The 26,142-nt window shown below is 35.2% G+C and overlaps 1 long non-coding RNA gene and 1 pseudogene across 1 annotated transcript in view; one reads left to right on the forward strand and one right to left on the reverse strand.

The window, feature by feature from the left end:
• Positions 1–2,309: 2,309 nt before the first annotated feature.
• LOC141425556 (uncharacterized) overlaps positions 2,310–26,142 on the reverse strand; it is a 142,580-nt gene continuing 118,747 nt past the window's right edge. The window contains exon 3 of the long non-coding RNA XR_012450529.1: positions 2,310–2,420. This is a non-coding gene — a long non-coding RNA (uncharacterized lncRNA). The remainder of the gene's footprint in view (positions 2,421–26,142) is intronic.
• On the forward strand, positions 16,380–16,887 carry LOC109702974 (large ribosomal subunit protein eL6-like; annotated as a pseudogene).

Genomic DNA, 26,142 nt, shown 5'->3' on the forward strand with positions numbered 1-26,142 from the left:
AGATCTTTATTTAACCAAAAGTCAAATAAAAATATATTGAACAAATAAATCATGGAACATACCATACTAGGTAGTGAAATTTCAAGATATAGTTCCCTGACTGTGAAGACTTTTCAATAAAGTTTGGCAGACAACTCCCAAATATGTGGTCTAGTAAAATGAAGTGAGCTTTGGCATCAAGGAGTCTCGTTTTGGAAAATCTCTCTCCTGCTTACTAGATCTGTGGCCTTAGGTATGCCTCTCAATGTCTATGAGGTTCAGAGTCTTATTTATGACACAGGGGAAGGAATTTGTACTCTAAAGAGATTTGGAGGATAATTAGAAATGATATTTATAACATTTAGCATAATACCTAGCTTGTGGAGGAAAATAAAAGATATGTAAAAATGCATGACTTCTTGTCAAATAAACATTACAGATATAGAAGTAATAAGCCACTTAGTCATTTAGAAGGGGCATATATAATTTCCTACCAGGAGTGTCAGAGAATACAGTAAGGCCATAATTAATATTGATCAACTGATTGAATAATATATTCAGCATATATTCCCAAACCATATGAATGGAGTAATAAATATTACTTCATGATAATGTATCTGTTGGTAAGATTTTTACATCTGATTCATTCCACTGGTGGGGCCAATAAAGTTGTGACTTTAAACATGGTCAATCATATTATTAAAAACAGAGTAAGAATCTTAGAAAAATGCTACAACAGCCAAACCTATGAAGAATAGCAAAAGTAAAACTTTGAGAAATAACTTGTTCTGTAGATAAAATTGAGCTATTACAAACTGCATAACTTCAGTAATGCATCAACATTGTAAGCCTTGAGGAAAACCAAGAGCAAAGTCAGCACACACATACTGGAATGGGATAGCAGAACCCCGTGGAAGGAAGGACATTTAACCTTGCTCTTAGGATACGCCTCCAGCTCCCCAGAAAGAGAAACTTGGGTTTTCCTTTGCCCTACTTAGTGTGTAGTCATTTTATTACTTTCTTTTTTTATTTTTGGTGTTACTGGGAATCAGGGCCTCATATTTTCTAGGCAGGTGCTCTTCCATTTGAGCCACAAATTCAGCCCTCATTTTATTACTGACTTCCTGAACACATCCAGAAAACTAATAATCCTCTGAACTCAATAAATCCAGAAATTGTCTTTTATTCATAAAATTACCTAAGCAAAAGCACTTAAAGGAATTATTAAAGTATGTCTACTTCTTCCTCAGACAATGGACCTACCTTTCTTCTAATATTGTAAAAAAGATTATTTCTCTTCCATGGCATTCAGAAGGACTGGTGAACCTGCTCATGACACCTTGCCTGTGTCTCTTCCACTTGTGCACATTGGTTTTCATTTGGCCCGTTGCCTGTGTTCACTGTGGTTCTTTCCTATCACATCACAAGCTATAAAATAGCTGAGCCTAAAACCCTGTCTTTAACTGGAAGCCTAAACCTCTCAGGGCTCTTTTTGTTACTCTGAGCAGGGCTGAATTACAGAAGTGGAATAAAACTGATCTTATTGCACACATTGGCTGCACTCCTTTGCTTTTGTGCAGAGCCCTTCAAATGCAGCCAGAGGATGTCAGTGACCTGAGCATGCAAACACATTTGTCAGATCCAGGGCTCAGGCCACCTGAAAGTATCTAATATCTTTCTTTGGCGAGTTTGCACATTTTCTTACAAGTCAAGCTACTTTTAAGTCCTTTTACTATACAATGAGTTCATGTGAGGACAGACATTCCTTAATACTACACCTTTTGGAGACTTGGAAAGCTGGATATACTGACATTGTTCACAGGATTGATGGTATCAAATGTTGTTCTAAGATTGATTTGTATTTATGCAAGCCCTTGTGTTATAAACTTAAATGCTTAAAGCAATCTATAGGGGAATTTCCCCTCCAAGCTACAACACTTATTACTTGCCATGCAATTTTGAGACACAAACAATCTATAGTCACAAGTTTGGAATGTGTGTTTGATAATATTTTCCTGGGAGACTCACAGGCTTAGCTAAGCTCTACCAATTGGTTTTCAATTTCCACATCCCTCCTTTTCTTCTACTTCCTTCCTTCTTTCTTCAACTCAAACATGACTTTCCCATTGGTTAATAGTAAAATTTTTTTTGCTTTAAAAGTAGTTTCCAGTTTTTCCTTTCCTAAAAAAATTGTTATGTGTGTACAGCCCAATTCAAATATGTCTTTTGAGGTTTATGGGGAAGAGTAAAGCTAAGCAGCTTTGGAATTGAAGTAAGAATCTTGGGGAGGTTGGAAAAAAAGAAGAAAGAAAAAGAAACTGGATTCACTTACCAGAAATTTCTCCAGGACAGGCCCTGACAACCACAGTAGACAAAAAGCAGCAGCCAATTGTCACTGCTGTTGTTCCTTGTTCCTGTTCTCTGTTGATGGCCAAATAATCCTAGGGAAAGGCAAATAATTTGTCCCAGTTGGTTCAACATCTGAGAAAGTTGTCATTTTGAAGTAGTATGTAGGACACAGGGAATAAAGCATGATGGAAAATCGTGGAAACATTAAATCAGAGAATTCAAAGCTTCCCAAGGATCTAAAGCATTTGCTTATAACCCTGAGTGCCTTTTACAGCCCTGAAATTAGAGTAAAGCAAAAATAATAACAAAATAATAATATTTTCTATAATAATAGTACTAATAATAATGCCATGAGCAAAACTCGAGAGCTTTATTCTTTGCCAGTCACTTTTATTTTGATCTCCTCATCAACCCTAGGACACATCCTCATTTTACAGATAAGGAAACTACAGGAGTGAACAGCAAATTAATAGCTAATTAATAATTGTAATAGTCTATGAGACACCATCAATGAACAAAACACTAAATATTATTTTAATGACTTCACATATGTTACCTAGTTTAATCCTCAGTAATGAGCCAGTAAGATAGGCTCTAGATTTAGAAATTTTACACATACGGAAATTAAGGCACAGAAAGGTTAAACAAATTTTCCACCACACAGCAAACAAATACAGGACTATGATTTGGACACAGGTACTGTGGCCTCAGGATGAAGACCACAGAATGTTGTGCTCTGCCATTTTTCCCAGAAGCAAAGTATAAACAAATGTAGACATTGTACATGGCTCATAAAAGCTTCTCATTTACTCTATTTCAATGACAGGACTTAGCTAGTGTTAGGATGAATGTGACCGTGTACTCATGATTGCTTAAGCTGTTCAAACATGATACAAATGGATCAGCTAAGAAGACCAACCCATCAGGACTTTTCTAGTTCTAACACCAGCAGTACCATATTCTGGAGAAACCCTTTAGCTCTAGGTAAGCCAAGGCTGAGGGTAATAGTAGTGTAGACTATGTGCATTGCTTAACTGATACCTTTAGCTCCACCCAATATCAATACCACCACCAAGATGCCAAGCACAGAATTAAGATACCCATCACAGGAAGCACAGCAATTTAGCAACTTTGTAACTTTTAATATGAAACTTCAGGTCCAGGAAGGACTCAGTAAAACTGAATTGAGATTAAGGAATTCATTGTGACTAAGAAAGAAATATACTAAGAGAGAAAGGTAATCATTCAATTCTTCCTAATTGCCCATCCGCCCCTGCCTTCCCATGATACTGTTACAAAACCCAGCAAGTAGCTCCTCTGGGTAGACTGGTCAGCTCCTAAAGACTGTGACCTTTGTTAAGAGTACCAACCAAGGGTCAACAACTAGAGCCTTCTGCCCAAAACCCAGAGTGGCCATTTTATCTCTGGACAGCCTGTGAGAGTAGCATCTCCAATTAGTTTTTTTATTTTCCATAGGCACTGGCAAAATGAAGACTTTTTTGAAGACTTTGAGAAAGTCAGTTCTGGCAGCAAATGTTAAAAAACACAAAGACTTAATGGCACAAAGTTTGGTAGGAAATGGGACGGCTATATCTATCAACATCAATAGTCATTCTTAGTAAATAAAGCCCTCCTGAACAGAAAGTGGAAACAACTTTAAAGTACTATAAGAAAACCTATATTGTGTTAAAAGCAAGCTTGACCTGCTCCATAGAGTCACACATTCTCACAAGAAGCACACCCTGAGACATTGCTATAGGAGCTTGAAAGAGATAGAAATCAAGAAAAAAAAAAAGCATGAAGTAAAAAATACTATATTCAAAGTGCTTTGAGACCTAGATTAACTCTGACAGGGTAAGCCTCACAGTAGGAATTGAGTATGCTAAGCAGACCAGGAAAAGAAGAGCTTCCAGGTAAAGCAAATGTCATATGCAAAGATCAGAAAGACTACTGGGTTTGGTGTTGTAGAGGAATCTCAAATAATTTTCTATGACTAGGGAGTAGCATGAGCTAGGGGGCTATAGATAATGCTGAAAAACTGGGTAGCTTTTAAGATAACTTTAGATAGCAAGTTTTCATAGTTGTCTCAAGATAATAATGAGCACACAGTCATAGTTTCATTAATAATGACATTAATAAGTAATTATAATTGTATTAGGTATATTTACTGTGTTCTAGGTACTATACTTCAAGCTTTACTTGGATTTTCTCCAGCTATCATAATTAACCTATTATACTATGAAAAATATACTTTCCACAACAAAAGACAAGTTACTGAGAAGTGGATATGTTTCACAGTTTTGGAAATCTCCTTCATGTCTGACATAAATGTAGTCAATTCTAATATCTGCATCTGAATTAAAAATGGGGTATGTTGATTTTGTTGGATTTTACCTGCTTATATCAGGCTTTATGCCAGAGAGCAGAAATATGATGATGAACAATTAAATGTGATCCCTTTTTTCATGGAGCCTACTGTCTATTGAGGCATCAACCATGATTATATCGATAACATCTTCCTTTGGCAGGTGTCAAGGAAAGGTACAGGATGAGGTAAGACTAGGGGAAATGACTTGCAGAGATAACCACAATACAATCTTCTGAAAAATGGAAAAGCACATGTTTGTGTCTTAATTTAAAATGTTCATTTTTTAAAATAAAATTCATTATTAGTAAACTCACATTAAATCAATAGGCTAACAGATGGGAGCTTTGGATTCAAAGCGGATTCTATCAGCTAGCAATTAGACATTTTGAAAGCATATTCTTAAATCATGATGTGTCAACGACTTGCAGTTTTTAAAACAAAACTGTCAGGCTGCAAAATTTATTATAGACTTATCTAGTTTTTATTACTGACTTTGATTTTATGTCTCAAAAGGCAGCCTAGAATTTTTCCAGTTTTACTTATTGTAGTCATGGAAGAAAATAAAAAACAACACATATTTTTACCTTCTTAAAATTATATGTGCCTTTCAAGACCAACTTTATTAATATATTCTATTTGAGGCACGAAATGTTCTGCTTCCTTAGAGCAATAATGACGATAGAAAGAATAGGTTGGGATTCCAAAAAAGTCGTCAACCCTCCTAATTTCAAACTAGGTGCCAGAGACACATGAAAGGCCCTATAATGGGAGAAACTGGTGAGTTCAAAGCAAAGCCATTAAAATGAGCCTCTGCTGCTTCTCCTCTCAAATCTAGACTTAGAAGCCACCCTGAGACCTTCAAAGCACCACTGGAGCCCTACTGACCACAAGGAAGACCACTGCCTGCCTCTGTAGTGCCAGCAGCAGAGCAGAAAGAGGGAGGCCTGTGGAGAGGTGGATCCTGAGAATTCAAGCAGAGTCAGCTGAGTGATCCCTGAGGCTCTTTTCCTATTCTCTCAGTAAGTACCTCCTTCCCTGGGAAGGGAGTGGTGAACAAGGAAAAGCCTGAGGAAGGATCTTAGGAAAGGAGGAAAAAATTGCTTTCTCCAAACAGCATGGAATTTGAATTCAGGGTTCAGGAATAAATAGGAATCTCCTCCATGTTTCTTTCATTTTTGTCTCTGTGTGGACAGCACTATCAAAATCAGAGGAATAGAAAGGAAGCTCTCCAAAGAACATTATTCTTTCACTTCCCTTCTCTAACTCCAATCAACCCATAAACTTGGTCTGGCTAGAAAACTACATATTAATAGGAAATTCAGATTTCCAGTGTCTTCTCCAAAACCAATCCTAAAGATTTATTTTTAGAAATAATGAGGAGTGCAATGTGGTGAGGCATGGGAAGCCCTTTGTAAGCAGGGTCTTACCCTTCCCTGACATAGACCCCAAACTGGTACAGCCTTCAATGAGTGACCAAATTCCTGAACCAGTTTCCTTATCCATACAATAGAATGGAGGGTGATTAAAGAAGTATTAGCTCAAAATCTAATCCAATGAGAGAATATACACACAGCAATATTCAAATAAATCATTATTCGAATAAATATTTGATAATTTCTTGACTATTTGAGGCCAGGTGAGGAGCTACAGAGGAGGTGGGGATCAGAGATTGGAAGAATTTCAGTTCAAGGCCAGCCTAAAGATAATGTTAGTGAGATAGTTGTGGTGGTACACACCTAGGAAGTGCAAGGCTCTGAGTTCAAACCTCAATACAACCAAAGCTAAAAAAGTGTGTAAGAAGTGCACTGTTATTTTTGACAGTATAAAATGCACTTAACTCAAATTCTCAGAATTTTTTAGAAAAGTTCCTAGAGAGAAGTACTTAACAATTTTCATAAATACCACTGTGTGTGTATCTCCGTGGTGAATATGTAGAAATATTATATACTTATATATAAAAATGGAAAAATGAGATCTGTTAAAACTCAGGGAGGAGGAATAGAGAATGATGGAGGAGGTAAATTCAACTATGATTTATTGTAAATGTCACAATGTACCCCCAATAAAACAATAACATGATAATAAAAAATAAAGGGTGTCTGTGACTGAGAGAATGTTCTTTTATAGAGCACGGTTGATATAATTTTGAAACTCCCTGGACAGTAGATTCTTTGTGTCACCTATATATGTGTGAAAAGACTTTACTGCTTTATTTACAAAATGCCCAATGAAAGCTTGACTCATCCCAATTCAGCCTTAAAGATCAGATTTAGAAATATGAGGACTAAGCTATATGTACTTGCCAGTTAGGACTGACTTAAATTACTGACAGCACTCTAACTTGAGGGCTTTTTCAAGTCTGAGGTTCTTAGATAATAATTACTATTTAATAAATGTCATAGTTTCTAAACACACAGAGAGACCAAATTGAATGTTCTTCATTATTTTAGACTTAATTTTTGTGGTTTTAAAATTGTGCGGTTTTCTTTAAAATAACCAGTTTATTACAATTTTTTTTGTGGCTTTAAGTTGTGTGGCTTTCTTTAAAATGTAACCAGCTGATTACAACATGTATTTGTGGTTTTACAGTGTGTGGTTTTCTTTCAAAATATTACCAGTTTATTACAAGGTTGGTAAGTTCATTAGTATTATGGCCTTTGTTAAACTTTCTTCATCAATCCCTGTATGTTTTCAAATTATGACTCTTCTTACTAGCTTCTTGAGCTAAAGGTTTTGTATCCCAGAATGATTGCTTTCCTTAAGAGATCAGTCCACCAAGAATTCTGCCAAATAAAATTTCTCTCAAATTTCCAAATAAAGCTTTATGAATTGTTCATCCTCCCCCAAAATAAGTTCATTAGTGTACTTTAATTGTATCTTGGACCAACCCAGCCTTACTTCCCCCTTCTTTTCCCCTCCTTCCCTTCTTTCCTTTTCCCTTCACTGGTTTTGAATCTTCCGCAAGCCAGTTTTGGCAAGAATATTTAAAATAATAAGATGCAAAAGTCCATGTCATTATATGTCTCCATGTGTCTCAAATACATGCTTTATTTTAAATTTTATTTTCAAAGAAACCAATAAGTCTACCTACACATGACCACATACTGAGCTCACCTTTAAAAAGGAAAAGTGTTCATTTTTCTATTTTAATTATTGATTTGTAGAGCTCAACACACCATTGATTAGTATGCAGTTTACCTGTATAAACTAGGTAAAATTGCTCTCAGCAGAAAAAATTTCACTGGTGTACCATGTAAAGTTGATGTTAGGGAGTAGTCTGAAGCTGTGTTGGGGTGCAAAGTCTGCTTTCATGTCTACTCAGGAAATATTTGTGTCTCAATTACCAAGGTAATTAGAGTTAAGCCTATGCAGTACTAATTAGTACATCCAATATGGTCATACTCCTTTGTGACATCCCTCTCCATGCTTTTCCATCCCCATATCAGAGAGAAACAGATGTTTCCACATTCTTGTTACAGATCACAGCTGTACTGGGCAAGAACAGAAAATAACTAAGCTGGATATTTTGGCCCATAATTTATCTTTCTCTAAAAAAAAATCATTATTTTTTTGTTCCTAACACAATTTTGGGCAAAAGTTCTATCAAATTTCTAAGGAATTTTTTGTTTGCTTGTTTTAATTAATGTCTTAAAAACACCTTGGGGATATTAAATCTAATGTTCACATATGTTTTTGAAAAGATTGCTCATAAATGTTAAAGAATCTACTATACTATTGCCATTGGTATATATTACAGTGGAATAGCATAGTGTGCTTATTATCTAAGATAAATGCATTCAATTATACATGTGCAGGCATCAGAGAGAAGGAAAGATCAATTGATTTTGTTCACTGCCCACAGGATGGGTTTATGGCATGAAAGGGAAGACATGGATGTGCTATTCCCCCAATTATCACAGTTCTCCACTGCCTGAATGTGAACATCTTGCTGGGGTGAATGTGATCTTCACTTTCAAAATGCACTAAATATGTTTCCTATGACCAGGTCCTTAAATGTCTTCCATGCAAGCCAGCTGTCAACCTACTACTTAACCAAAGAAATGGAGCTCTACTCTAAGACTGGAGAGAAAATTGGATTGGATCTGCTGAAAGACAACCCTACTGCTCATTAAGTAATTTTTAAAGGCATTCTTTATCTATTTTTAAGCCCTGACTTTAAAACTTATCCCTAGATGATATGCTACTGTTATAAATCCATCAGTTAGTAGTCTGAACCGTAGTTCAATTAGGTACAATCTATAATTTTATAATAGAGATTAGACAAAAATTATAGTATGAGTGGGAAAAGAAGACTGGTTATCATCATTAGGGTGCTAGTGCATATCCCAGTTGCCATTGTGTCACTAAGGTAAGATGGTCAAGACATTTTCTAAGTTGACACCAAACCCCAGTGCAAATCTAGGAATCACTAGTATCTGAATCATGGATACATTGGACTTTGGTATAGTAAAGTGCTAAAAATTAGTGAAACCTTAATAAATGCTAGGACTACTTATAGAAATTGAGCTCTAACTTAATTTATTAAAAAATAATATTATCTGTTTTGCTAAAATGAATGAATATTACAGATTTTTTTCTAAGTGTATCTAGCACCATCATTAGCCAGAGTCAACTACTTCTTCCTTCTAAATATTCTCTCTTGTTGGTTTCCTTTATCACAATAATTTTCCATTATCTTCTTGTCCATTTTTCTTAGTCATGCTTACCTTGTAAATATGCTCATCTTTCTTAGTCATGCTGATCACTAGATATTGTCATCCCTTCAACCACAGAAGGTGAATTAGTATTGACCACATGACCCAAATAAGGTCAAATAGAGCCAATAAAACTCTATCACAGGTTTTATATTGAAGCCATCAAAGAATTAAATTCTTTCTGATGAGGTTTCTGGAAGTAAGAATGATATCATCACAGTGCTGCTGGGAGTGAGAAAAAGAAGATCAACACAGTGAACAATGGATAAAAACTAAGGCTTGATTAACTCACTAAGGTCTCTGGATCTAGGTAGCTATGAATCCTATAGAATATACTTCTGGATTTCTCCATAGCATGAACCAATACATTTCCCTGATTGTTGGAGTGAGGTTTTTATATCATTTGCAAATGATAAAAACACTTCCTCCCACTTGCCTATCCCCACATGTGTGATTATACCCATATTTCTGAGATCCTCACCCTTTATCTGAACCCCAGACTCCATAAATATACCTGTGTCCTAGCTAACAGAGGGGTTAAGAGTCCCCAGGAGAAAGCCCAAACCATCTGCTGACCACCACCATGACCCCGCAGCAGCCTATGGAGCTGAATAATGAGGACAAGTTGGTGTTCGCCGTGGTTGAGGAGCTGCCTCTGGGAAGATGGCAGGGGGCATGCAGCCCTCCAGCCTGTCCAATTTTAACAGACTGCTCCCTGCAACTTCCATGAACAGACCTTTCCTCTCCTTAGCACCACTACCATATCCAAATTATCCAATCCTTTTATTATATTCCAAGTCATTGCCTTCATTCTCATTGCCTGAGGTAGGATATACTACTATTTCTTGACTGAACTACTTTTCACACTTTCTAAATTGATTTCACCTGCCCTCACTCAACCCTTTGGGTTACAGCCATAGTGATCTGTCCAAAGTGCAAATTTGACTACAGTACTCTTTTTAAGACTTTGTATGGCTCCTCATTTTCCACAAAAAAAGTATGGACCAAAATTCTTTAATGTGCCTCACATGTTTTTTTATTATCCATTCCTTCCTTACCTCTTCCAGTCTCACACACACACACACACACACACACACCAAACTATTTTTAAACTCCTAAATGGGTCATACTTTTTCTGTGCTTTGGGCCTGCTTATGCTGTTTCTTCTGCTTTAGAATATTACCTTTCACTGCTTACAGCTGGTGGAATTCTACACATCCATAGTAAAAAGTTTCTTCTCTGGGTTTCCACTCTTAGGACCACCACTTACATGGCTAGCTCCTGAGCCACACTGATCCACTGTAATTTAAATTCCCTAGTAATGTTATAATTGCCAATTTATAATCACCTACCCTGAATGCAAATCACTTGAAAGAAAGGGTCTCAGTGCCTAGAACATTGCTGCTTCATAATTAGTTGTGTGAGTGAAGGAACAGTGATTGAACAGTCATGCCATAGAGTTGACATAGCTATATCAAGTTTTATGCTCGCATAACTACATCAGCCTCTTTCTAATAATCTAAGGGGTTCAGACAAGAGTAATTGTTTTAAATACAATTTTTGATAGAGGAATTTCAGATCTTACTTGAAACTTCTTCACTTCCCAAACTCATTTGATTGATGTCACTTTTAAAATTAGGGAGAGGTTTATATCAGGGAATTTGAGGGCATGCCCTCAATGTTCAAAATCCATTTTCTTATCAAAATATAGACCTTTTGACCTCAGTTTGCATATTCATATTTTAAGCTTGAAATAATAAAATTACAAAAGAGATAGGTTGATAGTTCATGACAGAAATTATGCTGTCCTATGATAACTGACTTGGTGTTTTACACAAAACATCAAAGATGAGAGACTGCCCTGACAAGCCCTGGTGACACAGGCAAGAGATCCCTAAGGAAAGGAGGAGTGCTAACATAGCAAGAGGAAAAATAAAGGACGGTATGGAGAACTCATCTTCAACACAGAATAAGAAGATCTCCTGCTTTTCCTGAGCTCTCCTCACTCCCACCATTAACAGACACACGCACACAGTCAGCTTTAAACTATTACTCCTTGGATACTGTCTTAGTCTGTTTTCTATTGCTACAACAGAATATCTGAGATTCAGTAATTTATAAAGAAAGGAAGTTTATTTTAGCTTATGATTCTAGAGGTTGGGAAGTTGAAATCAGGCAGCTGCATCTGGTAAGAGCCTATGGTACTTCAACTTACAGAAGGGCAAGTGAGCACTTGTGTAAGAGGGAAACGGTAGTCAAACAAACCCTCTCAAGAGCTAATTCATTCCTTCTAGAAATTAATCTATTTATAAGGCCTCTGCCCTACTATTCAGGCATCCCACTAAGCTCCACTTCCCAGCACTGCAATAAGAGTAATCAAATTTCAACATGAGCGTTGGATGAAAAAACAATATTCAGCACTAGTTGTTACCACCTATTATTTCAGTGCTTGTATTTCTTGGCCAAATAAAAAACCAAAACATTAGTAAGAAAAAAAAATCAGCAACAAGTTAAACTGAAAAATCTCCTGTCTTCTGCTTTTCCTTCCTCCGATATAATCTTCATAAGAAAGTCAGAGGGATAATTCAAGAATTCAAGGCTAATCAGATTCTGTTTCAAACCGTTCAGCACTTCCTATTACCTTTGGGATAAATCCCCTAATCAACAATGTATGTGTACTCTTCCTGCCTGATGTTTTATGTTCATCACACACTCCTTCCTCTCTCTCCACATTCTGACCAATATGGGGTTCATGGCTCAAGGCTTTTACACCTGCTGTTCTTTCTGCCTAAAACACTTTGACCCCTACTCCATTTGCTTAGTTAAATCTTATCTACCTATTAGATCTCACTTTCTCAAAGTCCCCTCTGAGTTATCAGGGTTGGTTTTGTCATCCTTACTTTTGCCACTCCTTTCCAATGCCCTTGACTCTTGGAAGTGGTTGTCACCCTATCAATTTCCTCATTGGATTATAAATCCCGTGAAGATAAACACTGTATCCAGTCATTTTCATTTTAAAGTTGTCAAGGAGTACAGCCTAACAACTACTGGTAATTAACAAATATTTGTTAATTTAAAACGAAGTCAGCAGGGGAAGTGGGTTAGACAGGTATATAATTCACACATTGCTGAGGCTGCTCAGTAATGTCTTATCATCAATTTCTTTGGTTGTAATCAGGTCTAACTGCTTAACCTTATGGTCCATGGCATCTCATCTTGCAACACACCAAAAAATTTTTACATTTTACAAACATATATGGATGGACATCTTTTACTGGCTTTCCCCTTGTGCTACTAAATACCTTTCAGCTACTAAAATACATGCATCAGCAACTTTGAATCAAGGTAAACATAACTAATCATGGATACTGAAATCCTTCCATACTGATGGCCACAGAGCCCATCTCAGAGATACAATAGTCCTTTTTTACTTTTATTAGCCTTTTCTAACCACTATTCAAAGTCTTCCTGCATATTTCTTCTCCATTATTCTGTGCAGTATCTGATACTATGTAGCCTCAGACAACAGGTTCAGCTCCTTTGAAGGTAGACTCACAAGAACAGTCCAGAGAGAAAAGTGTCTTCAGGTAGATCAAGGTCGTAGCCCTTCGCCAGCTACATCACGTCTGCTGCACTTCATGTCTCCCATCAAGGAGTCCAGTTTCTCAAGAAATTGCACCCTGATTTCTAGTCTGATCCTTTTACTACTTGTTAAAAACTACTTACACAGTTTTTAAAGTAAAGTCTTATTTAAAAAAATCACATTTTTTCTATTCATTCTTATAGCCTAGCTCTATTTTTCTAGAATTTTTTCCTTCAAGTTTATCTTTTGACTATTCCTTTATACTTTTTGCTTACTTCTGCTTCTTTGTTTTTCTTTTTAAATTTCCAAGGACTATCATTTGTTCTCTAAATCTTGTTGTCTCCTATTCTTATGTAATGCAATTTCCTTTCACTTATACTTTTAATGAAAAATTTTCTTCTATTCCTTTCATTATCTGTTTCTATTTTGTTATTGTAGATTTGGGGGGTTTGTTTTGCTTTGTTGTCTTATATTGGCTATAGAGTCTCACTATATAGTTCAGGCTGGCCTTGAACTTGCCATCCTCCTGTCTCAGCCTCCCTCCCTAGTGCTGGGATTATAGGCATGCACTACCTCATCCACATGTTACTGTTGATTTTGATCTCTACTTTTCAAGTTAGAGGATTTCCTCTCATGTTTGCCCACTCATAGTTAAAGGAACTAGAAAGCTGATTGGGAGTTTAGTGTACACAGGTAGAATAGCCAACCTCTGGGCATTGTAGTGTGATCTGGCTGGCTATTTCATTGACTGACTAATATTGAAGACTGTAGATAGATACCTACAGATTCCTTTCTTATTCTGCTCGGTTTTCTAGAGAGGAAACTTAGAAATGCCCTGGAGGGAATCACTGGCTACTAGCTACTTATTCATAACTGAGTCAAAAGGGCCCATTGTTTAAGTTGAACTTTTATTTTGCTCTCCTATGTCTATTGTGGTTGCCATTCATATGGTGTTTCTCATTTTCAACTTATTAGACAATAAATTATTAGTCTTCTGGGGATTTTATCCTCTGCACAAAATTTCATGGGTGTGGGGAACATAAGAATGGATCTAGCGTCTGAGCTACTATTTACAGAGTTTCGAAGACTTCAGTGTAGTAATCGTCATTTCTAATTCCAAGGGTCTACTGGGCTTCTTCGTGGTGATTAGATCGCTTCAGATTCCCACCCTGGTGGCTAAAACTTCAGTTTTCTTTGGTCTGTTAAATCAGTTATCGTTTATCCATTTGACTGTTGCATTCTAATTCTTAGTTATCACTTTTCTCCTTTGCACCATTAGTTTGCAACATATCTGAAATTCTTTTATGATCTCTTTAGTACACTCTCACAGAAAACATAGGAGTTTATGGTAACCTTCCATATTGAATCAAAACTTTGTAATTTAGTTCTTTTTTATTATTGTTTTTACATTTATTTATATGTGTATACATTGTTTGGGCCACTTCTCCCTCCACTCCCCACACCCCTCCTCCCTCTCACCCCACACTCACTTCCAGGCAAAACCCATTCTGCCTTCATGTTCTCCAATTTTGTCGAAGAGAAAACATAAGAAGAAATAAGAAAGACATAGCATTTTTGCTAGTTTGAGATAAAGATAGCTATATAGAGAGATTCCTAGCATTGCTTTCATGCACATGTGTATTGTAACTCACATTGGTTCATCTCTACCAGACCTCTTCACTACTTCCTGGTCCCCTTCCCATAGTGGTCTCTGCCAGTTTAAGATTACTATATATGCTTGCCTATAGTGGGCACATCAGCCACATTCTCATTTTAGATTTCCTTCCCTTTCCCTATCCCTCCCATACACGTTCTGCCCTCAGTGTATGACCCATGTCCAATAATATTACTGCATTTGTTTTAGGGCTATAATCCACATATGAGGGAGAACATACAATTTTTGGCCTTCTGAGCCTGACTAAATTTGCTCAATATGATATTCTCCAATTCCATCTATTTACTTGTGAATGACAAAATTTCATTCTTTGTGGCTGAATAAAATTCCATTGTGCATAAATGTCACATTTTTTTAATCCATTCATCAGTAGTGGGGCATCTTGGCTGTTTCCATAACTTGGCTATTGTAAATAGTGCTACAATAAACATGGGTGTGTAGGTGACTTTGGAATAACCTGAGTCACATTCTTTTGGGTATATCCCTAGGAATGGTATTGCTGGATCAAATGGCAGATCTATGCTTGGTTTTTTAGGAAGCCTCCATATTGTTTTCCAAAGTGGTTGTACTAGCTTACATTCCCACCAGTAGTATAGGAGTGTTCTTTTTTCCCTGCATCCTTGCCAACATTTGTTGTTGGTGGTGTTCTTGATGATAGCTACTCTAACAGGAGTGAGGTAGAATCTGAGTGTGGTTTTGATTTGTATTTCCTTTATGGCCAGGAATGGTGGGCATTTTTTCATGTGTCTTTTGGCCATTTGGACTTCTTTCTTTGAAAAAGTTCTGTTTAGTTCAGTTGCCCACTTCTTTGTTGGTTCATTGATTTTGGGGGAATTTAGTTTTTTGAGCTCCCTGTATATTCTGGTTATCAATGCTTTGTCTGATGTATAGCCAGCAAATATTTTCTTTATAAGAGAATTTCTTAAACAAATAAATTTACTTAATTCTAGCCATACTGAGTTTCTCTTAAAATATTCTGATTCCAAAAAGTCAGTAATGAAATAACAATTTCATAGTTATTTTCAGTATTTTGCTCTGAATACCTGCATTTATATCACTGAGAATATGCTACTCAACATCATATCTAAAATACTTGGAAACTAAATACATTTTAGTCTGATAATCCAAGTCATCAGAAATCTTAGAAAAAAATTTTAATGCATTTAATTTAATGGAAACTAAAGCACAATATATTATAATTTATTGAATCATGTTAAAATAATGTTGAGAAATTTCTAGAACTAAATTCTTTCATTGGAAAAAATGAAAAGTTGCAAATTAACTATCTAAAGATGCTCCCATTTCATGAAACTAGAAGAAGAGCAAGATAAATCCAAATCAAGCAGATGGGAAGGCATAGTAAATACAAACACAACGAAATTGGCTTTCCCCATCTTGCAAGATGGTGGATGAAAAAGCTGAGAAACCACACACTATGAAGAAGAAATGCAAAGCCGAGAAGGCTGATGCCAGAGGCAAGATTAAAAGGGGTAACTGCAAGGCTGAAAGCCCAGGAAGCTGGAAGCCCTACTGGCACTGAAATCCTGTCCTGATCAGAGGAATTTGTAGGTATTACAGATGTGCTATATATTCCAGAAAGACCACAACAAAAGACAATATATCCAGCTGCCCAATCTAGGCTTGAAAAAGAAAAGGAGGAAAAGATTCTTACTACTTCCCCAAAACCAACTGGTGGTTAAGCCTCACAAAATGCCTAGAGATAATCCTACTGAAGATGTGTCTTGAAAACTGTTGAGATATGGCAAAAACTCTTTAGTCAGCGTATGAGAAAACTGCAAGTGCTCATCACTCCTAGGACTACTCTGATCATCCTCACAAAGAGGGTCATTTTCTTGAAGCAACTCAGTAAAGGTTTGCTCTCTGTGACTGGACATTTTGCTCTCAATCAAGTTCCTCTCTTGGAACACACCAGAAATTTGTCATTGTCATTTGTGAAAACTGTTACCAGCAAAGTGAAAATTCCCAAACATTTCACCCATGTTTTCTTCAAGAAGAAGAAACTACAGAAGCCCAGACACCAGAAAGGTGAGCTCTTCAACAGAGGGATTCAAGATTACAAAACAGCACAAGGCTCATCAGGAAGCTGTGGACTCACAAACTTCATCAGAAACCAAAGCTTTTCCTCAGTTCCGGGGCTACCATGCCATCCGTTTTTGCCCTCATAAATGGTATCTATCCTTGTAAAGTGATGTTCTAAATTCCTTATAAAGAACCTAATTAGGTCTGGGAGTACAGTTCATTAGTAGAGCACTTGTTTAGCATGTGCAAGGCCCTGGGTTCAATCCCCAGCATGAAGGAAAAAAAGGAACCTGATTAAACAATTGATACAAAAATAAAAGAAAGAGGAAGAAAGAAAAAGAAGGAAGGAAGGGAGGGAGAGAGGAAGGGAAGGAAGGAAGAAAGGAAGGAAGGAAAGAAGGAAGGAAGGAAAGAAGGAAGGAAATTATTATGATTAAAAAGGGAAAATAAATGAAAAGAAAACTGTTTATTTGAAAAGATCAATAAAATTGACAAATCTCAGGCAAGTTTGACAAAGGAAGAAGAGACACATGTATTACTAATACCAGAAATGAAATAGGAATCATCATTACACACCCTGTTGACATCAAGAAGATCTACAAAGAACTCTGAAAACATGTGTTCCTTAAAAAAGCACAAATTGAATACAGAATGAATTAGATCATTTGAATATTCCCTATACCAGTTAAGAAAATTGTGTTTGTAGTTTAAAAACTCCTCCAGAAGAAATCTCCACAGTCAGAGGGTTTCATCAGAGAATTCCTGCAAGCATTTAAAGAAATAACAAAACACAAATCCATATACTATCTTTCAGAAAATAAAAGAGGAGAGAACATTTATCACTTATTTTATGAGACAAGCATTATTCTGATAGTAAAATCAAAGGCAATACAAAAATAAAAATAAAAACAAGAATGAAAACTAGAAACCATGTCCCTCATGATACAGATTCTTAAAAATTCTCTACACACCAAGTAGAAGTTTAACAAATCATCAAAATGAATCTGAAAATTCAGGGGAAAAATGGCCCAAATAACGTATGCACATGTGAATAAATGAATAAAAAATTTAAAAAATGAAAATATTTATAAAAATTTATACCATGAGTTATGTAATTTATTTTCAGCAAACTAGTCTATGTGAACATTAATAAAATCAATCATGTAATCCACTGTGTGAACAGGTCAAAGGAAAAAAAAATCACACAACTACTACATCATTTGATAAGATTCAACATCCATTCATGGTTAAAAAAAAAGACTTAGAAAATGAGGAGCAGAGGGGATAGTAGTTTTCTCAAGCTTCTATAACAAACCATCATAAACTAAGAGACGTAAGATTTACTGCGAAAAAGGACTGGTGGAGTGGCTCAAGTGTTGGAGGGCTTGCCTAACAAGTGCAAAGACTTGACTTCAAACCCCAGTCCCACCAAAAATATAAAATAATAAAGACTTACTTCTTCTCACTCTGAAGGCAGATGAGATCAAGGTATTAGCATGGCCAGTTCTTTCACAGGAAAAATCTGTTCTCTCTCCAAGCTTCTGGTGGTTTACCTGACATCTTTTGCATCTTTGGCATATAGAAGCAACACCCTGATCACTGCCTTCATCTTGACATGGCATTCTCCCTGTTTGTCTGGTTCCAAATTTTCCTTTCTTATTAGGACACCATTCTCATTTTATTATAGCAATTACATCTGAAATGCTCTATTTCCAAATAAGGTTACACCTTGAGGTACTGGGTTTAAAACTTCAATATATAAATTTAGGGAGACTACTATTTAATCCTTTATGGGACCTTTTTCAACTTATTAAAAAGCATCTATAAGGAAATCTACAGCTGCTATCTTTCTTAATCATAAAAGGCTAAATACTTTCTATGATTGGCAGCAAGACAAGGATGTTTGCTCTCCTTACTAGTATTCAACATAGTCCTTGAGATTCTATTCATGCTAGTCAATAAAAGGAAATCATAGGTATACAAGCTGAAAAGGAAGAAACAGAACTGTCCTTATCTACAGATGACATGATCATCTACATTTTAAAAAACATTGTGAAAACTGACAAGTGATTTTGGCAAAACTGCAAGATCAACATACCCAAAACACTTGCTTTTCTTTTTTCCCTTTTAGCAAGGAGCATGTGGAAACTGAAATTAAAAATATGTAGTATTCTATTTGTGGTTGCTTTAAAAATGATATACTTGGATATAAATCTAAGATGACATATGCAAAAGTTATTTATATGTTGTAAAATATTAAAAAGTGATGTTGATAGAAATAGGATCAAAATAGAGAAACCTACCTTATTCATGGATTGGAAAACCATAAAGGTATCAATTATTTTCAGTTCCAATCCCTATCAAAATCCCAGAAACAGTTTTAATAGATATAGAAAAGACTTTTTTTAAGTAAATATGGAAAGGAAAAAGAACTAGAATAGCTATAAAATTTTTGTAAAAGAAGAATAAAATGGGAGAATTCACTCTTTCTAATTTAGGAGAAAATCTTTAGGACTAAAGGCTTGATGAAGAGTTCTCAGATATGGCCCTAAGCAGATGCCAGCACCATGTCTTTGGACTTCTTAGTCTCTAGAACCATGAGCCAAAGTGTGTGATATATAAAAGTGAAAGATTAATTAAACTTCATCAAAAATTTAAAGTTAAAACTTGTTTTTTTCTTTCTATGGAAGACTATTGTAAGGCAAATGAGAAAACAAGGTGCAGATTGGGTGAAAATATTTGTAAGTCACATATCTGGCAAAGGATTCATATTTATGATGTACCAGGAACTCTCAAAATCAACAATTACAAAAGCAAAGTTCAATTAGAAAATGGGCAAAAGAAATGAAGAAGTATCTCAGCAAAGAGTATATATAGATGACAAATAAGCTCCCCAAACTGTTATAGAAATAACAATAACCATCATAGAAATACAAATTAAGAACACAATGAGTACCATGACTCATCTACCAAAACAACTAGAATTAAAATCCTGGCACTGCCAAATGTAAGCAAGGATACAGAGAAACCTAATTTCTCGTACATTGCTAATGATAATACAAAATGGTAATTACTCTGGGAATTAGTTTTGGCAGCTTCTATGTAAAAAAAAATTAAAGATGTGCTGTGATTTAGCCTAGTGATTGAACTTCTGAGCTTTTTAGCTTTGTTTTGCTTTTGAGTCAGGGTCCCACTATGTACCAGGCTAGCCTTGATCCTCCTGCCTTAGCCTCCAGAGTACAGGATTATAGTCATGTATCCCAATGCCTGGCTCTGTTGAGCTTTTTGTTCCAGAGAAATAAAAATATATAGTTACCAAAAACCTGCATAGAATTGTAGAAACCAGCTTTATTTGTAATAGTCCAAAGTAGAAGCAATTCAAACATATGAAAAGTGACAATGGCTAAACCAAGCTTTGTGTACCCATACCATTGAATTTGGCCATAGAAAGGAGCAAATGCATGGCATATACAACAACTTGATTGGATCTCAATGGTATTGTTCTGAGTGAAAAAAGCCAATTTCAGAAAGTCAAATACTGTAAGAATCCACATATACAACATTCTTGAGATGATGTAATTATAAAGACTATGTTTCCATTAGTGGTTTCTAGGATTAGGCATCGTGAGGATGGAGATGGACATGACTATAAAGGGCTGATACAAATGAGGTATTTGTGAGATGAAACAGTTTTACCATTGATTATAGTAGTGATTAAATGAATGTGGCATGTAGTTTAAAACAAACAGACATAAAACTCTTCGTATCACATTGTGCCAGTGCCAATCTCCTAATCTTAATATTGTACTGTGATTATGCAAGATGTAACAATTGTAGAAAACTAAATGAATGGTACCTAGACCCCCTTTATTCTACCTTTGAATCTATAATTATTTCAAAATAGGTTTAGATTTAAAAAAATCAAAATAATACTTAGTGCTGTGGTAACAATGTATCCCCAGATGGTCAGGTATTAGAAACTTAATCCCCAAATTCATATGTTAATGCAACATATAGACCAATGGAATAGAATAGAGAGCAAAAAAAAATGTGCCAGAGTAAGGTAATGGGCAAAAGTAGTCTCTTTTCAACACTGGACATTCCTATGCAAAAGAAAAGAGCAGTGTTTTTTAATCTCATAGTAGATACTTAAATTATCTGGAGAGAATTTTAGACTTAAATGTAGGAATTAAAACTAGAATTTCTAGACAAAAACAAAGACAAAAACTTTGTAAACTTAGGTTAGCAAAGATTTGTCATAAATGCCTCAAAATGCATGAACCACACAGAAAAAATGTTAAATTGAATGTCTGTCATTAAAATTAAAACTTGTTGTTTAGAAGACATCGTTAAGAAGATGGAAAGGTAAGTCTAGGTGACAAAAAAAAATGTTTGGCAAACATACCTGGAAAACATTTATAAAATATTATTTAAAAGTCTATTTCAACTCCAAAATTAGAAGACAAAAGTCTGAAACTATATACAAAGATTTTAACAGACACTTCACAAAGGAAGATATATGAAAGGTAAAAAAGAAAAAACTCGGCAAAAATGTTTAACATCATTAGTCTTCAGCAAATTAAAAATTAAAACCACAACAAAATACCACTAGAATATATAAAATTTAAAAAGAAAACCAGCAATACCAAATAGGGGCAGTGGGATGTGCATACATTGGCGACAGGAAGCAAAATGGCATAGACTTTGTGGAATTCTGGTATCTTACTCCTATGTATTTGCCTAAGGGAAGGGAAAACACACATTTTCATTAAGATATATTCATATTATCTGAAAATTGGAAACAGTGAAATGCCAGCAACTAGAGAATGGCTGAAAAAATTGTAGTAAAGTCATGCTTTAGAATAACTACTCAGCAATAACGAAGAGCAATTTACTGATATATGCAATAACTTTGATAATTTTCAGAGATTATATGCAATGAAACCATCCAATAGCATTAATACTACATAACATATGTTTCCATTTATTTGAATTTATATGAAAAAGCCCCAAAATACACACACACACACACACACACACACACATACACACACACACACACACACTTAGGAAGTGATGCCCAGAAGCTAGAGCATAAGAAACTTTCAGGTTATAGAAATGTTCTATACCATGATGGTTACATGACTATATACAGTTTCAAATTTTATCAAATTATGTACTAAATATTTATTAACTATATTGTATTTAAATTATATTTCGGTTATATACATGCTAAATATTTACTTATATTTCTGGTAGTAGTGTGTAAGGTAAATGGAACTAGAAAAAGACACTGAAGTCATTTACTAGGTCACTGTGTGAAGTAAGGCAGGTATCAAGGGAATGAGTAAGGAATATGATACAGATGTTAGTACTATGGCTTAGAATTTTCCAGTCTCTTTTCTATCTCTTTCTTCCTTCTGGTGTGAACAAGAATCCCTAAGCTTTGTCTCAGATACAATGATGCCATGTATTAGTGGTAGTTGTAAGGGATGGATCAGGGAGGAGTTTGTATATCTAGGAGACTAACATAGCCATTTCCAGTTATAGGTAGTGGAGGTATGAAAGTTAGACTAAATTACCTACAAGCTTTTTTGTGTTGTGTTCTGTTGTGCTATTTTATTTCCACTTTTCCAATTTCCTGCCACAAGGAATTCTGGCACAGATGATGTGGAAAGAGGTTGGTTGAAAAACCTCCATACACGACTCTGATTCAACCTTACTTCTCAAGAAATCCCAAATTCCCTCTACGAAACTTGAGAATCAATGGTATAAAAAGTTGAAAAGAACATCCAGTCAAAATAGTAATGACAGCTTTAGATATGTTGAGTTTGCAAAAGTTGCAGAGATTTCCAGTTGGCCTGTCTGGCAGAAAATTGGAAATTAAGATACAGAACTCAGGAAAATTGGTTAGGATTGACGACACGAAATTGGAAATCATCAAGATGAGTATGTCATTTTCAGCCATAGAAGTTGAAAGGTCATCAAGGAAAGCAAAAGAATACAGCACAAGATTGAATCCAATAACTTATCTATAAATAACAAGAGAAGAAAAGAAGAGCAAAGGAAGAATAATAGTGAAAGAAAAGTAGGAGAACAGCATAACAATGTGTTCAGCCAAAGACAGGAGCTAAAGTGCAAGTCAAGGTAATTAGGTTAATGTGTGCTTACAAGATTTACCTGAAAATAATTCCTTCATCCACCTCTATTTTGTGTTAAAGATGAAAGATTTTTATAGGTTTTTATGGAGTATATACATTATTTGTCTAAAACTGAATGTGTAATATAGGAGAGAAATTACAGTATACTAAAAGGAGATTTAAACTGAGATATTTAGTCTCATGCTTGTAATTCATTTCCCAGAACATGACTGATTACTTTGCTTTCAAAGAGAGAAAGAGTAAAACCTTGTCAGTTACATTTGCAGATGTCTCAATTTGAACTTCATTTTAATCGTAAAATGCTGTTATGTCATTTCCAAACCAGTTTATAAGGTATTACTTTGACATAATTCTATAATGGCTTCTATCAATCTTCTCTTTTACAATTGTTCCATCTCAAAATTACTTACAATGCATTCAGTAGCCTGTGCAGCTAAGTTAATTCAAAAGACATTCATGCTATCCAAAGTAAAGAACCTCCAGAACCCTTTCAAATTGTGCATGGAAACAGAGTCCAAAGGGCTACCATCATAATTCTTAGTCAAAAGAATCAGCCTGAATCATCTACATTAAAAACATTAATAACTCAATTCTGTCCAAGAGAAGCTTATTTAACATCTATGTGATGCCATATGCCATACTCGGTTATAAAAAAAGAAATAAAAGACAATCTCTTTTTAAGTAGCTCACAAAGTACTATGGTGAATAAAATAAATTATAACTAGTTGATTTCATCATTTGAAAATTATCTGTGTTTTTACACTTAGGTTTGTGAATTATATTAAATAAATTTTTATTTTTATGTTTTTTGGTACCTCTAAATAATGATGGCAAACATTAAAACAAATAAAATAGAAAATAGAAAAATTAATCAAATGAAAATTCATATAGAAGAAATTAGCTAGTGTTCAAATAATGTTTTTTAATAAATTGGTGACATTGATATTTCAAAAGTTTTTTAAGCTTAAAATGGCATTAAGAATTTTGTGACTGCATTGTCTTGTAATATTTTCCATACTTTTTTTTTTCCTTTTTGATACAGGGTCTTGCTACATAGCTCAAGCTACCCTTGAATTCACTATCCTCCTGTCCTAAGTGCTAGGGTTACAGGTATATACCACCATACCCATCTCTCCACACTACTTTTGTCTCATTGTAAATTATATAGCAGTACTAAAATCTTGGTGGCTTGACATAATAAAATCTTATCCTGCTCATACTACAAGTCCAAGATTGGTCATCAGAGGTTCTACTGATTGTACACACTCAAGTACTCAAGTTAATGGAAACTCCTTGATAAGTGCTTCCACAGTTGACCAAATGGGGATAAAGGAATGTAGTAAATTAAACACTAAGTCCTAGACCACTTACTGTTCATATTTTATTAGCTCAGCACAGTTACATAGTCTATGAAAGCAAATGAGATTGAAATGATGTCATGCTCCTGGAATGAGAGAAGAACCAGAATATATGTGAATATCCCTAATGGTTTTTAAACTACTTTTTTTCTCTTGTTCAGAAATAACCATCATACCTATGATAGATCTCCTCAATTATCCTTTCTGAAATCCACCCTATGCATGGTTTTCATTTCATTTTGTAGTATCTTCTCTAATTTAGTACCTGAACTTCTGATTCAGTTGCATTTATCGCCTTTTTTGGTTGTTTCTAGAATATCTTTCATCATAATGATGTTTTTTTCTTCCTTTAATTTCTTGAGTTTTATAAGAATTTTTTTCTTAGCTTTCCATGATCCTATAATTGCTTTTTTGTACACTTGCCTTTTAAGCTTTTTTTTCATGTCTTTCTTTTAAGATTAATCATTACTATGTAGGACTATGTGAGTTTATTAGTCTTATGTTTTCCAGCAGATTTTGGCCTCTTTCTTGCCTACTTGGTCTGCCTTTATCCCTCTATTTCTTTTCTGGCCTCATCCTCATAATAATGTCTTTCTGAACATTATTATCTGGTACTGGGATCTTCTATTGAACAGTTTTGAGATTTACTTTATACATTGCTCTCATCATATAAGTTATTTTGATTTACCTTGGAAGCAAATCTCCCCTTAGATAAATGTAGAAACTTGGCTTTAACATTTTTTTGTAGTTGTTTGGTTCTCCTTTTTAATGGATTATATCCTTAGGCAGAAGAGGTAGATCATGGGCACCAGAAGTGGCATGTGCACTGCCATGACTTTTCCTTAAAATGCTCTTTTTTCATAACTCTGGGCTGTCAATTTGGCTAACAGGGCACCCTAATTAAAACTTATTGTACATGTCCTTTTGGATATAACATTTTTTGGAGGTGGGGTGATTTTCTTTCTTGCTGAAATCCAGTGCATCATGTACTGATAAAAGGCATGTTCTTTTCTTCCAGTTGTTGTATGCTTGATAGTGTGGGGTTAGGAGTTTTCTTGGTATTAATGAAGACTTTTTCTTTTTACTTGTCACTTGCTTTTATTATTTCTGATGGGTTTTGAGGTAGAAGTTTGAACTAAAACTACTTCTATTCATTAACTTAGGTTGTCATTTCCATACTTTAAAATATGTATGTATTTTATGCAAAGTCTCCCTCACTGTATAGAAGCCTGTTTGAAGTCAGAGCTATTTATTATTATTTAAATCTCTAGCACTGAACATATTAGGCCTTCAAAAAAAATTTTTAATGAAGTGAATTTAATTGAACTTTATATTATTGACTACTTTGGTCATAAAGAAGGCAAAGAAAATATATAGTGTATCTTAAACTATTGACCCTACTACAAAGCCATATCAAAGGACTCTGCAACAGGTTGGAAGGTTCCTTTATTCTGGTATATTAGGGTTCTCCAGGAAAACAGACCCAGTAGGATATTATATAGAATGTATATATGCGTGTATATGTATATATACATATGCATACACACTATGTATGTACATATACAAGAAAAAGAGAGACAGAGAGAGACAGAGAGAGGGAGAAAGAGATTTTAAGGAATTAACTCAGGATTTTGAAGCTGGGAAATCCAAAATATGCAGGGCAAGTTGTAGAGAAGAGTTGACATTGCATTTTGAGTCTGAAGACAGTATAGAAGTAGCATTCCTTATTTCCTGGGTGACCTTGGCCTTTTCTCTTTAGGCCTTCAAGTGTTGGAATGATGCTCATCCACATTATAGAAGGTAAAAAATCTACTGACCTAAATGTTATTCGTATCTAATTTAAAAAAAAAAAGTTCACTGCAACATGGAGAGTGCTGTTTGACAAAAAACTGGAAGCTATAAGTTAACCAAGTC

Source organism: Castor canadensis, chromosome 8 (genome assembly GCF_047511655.1).
Source record: "Castor canadensis chromosome 8, mCasCan1.hap1v2, whole genome shotgun sequence".
NCBI lineage: Eukaryota > Metazoa > Chordata > Mammalia > Rodentia > Castoridae > Castor > Castor canadensis.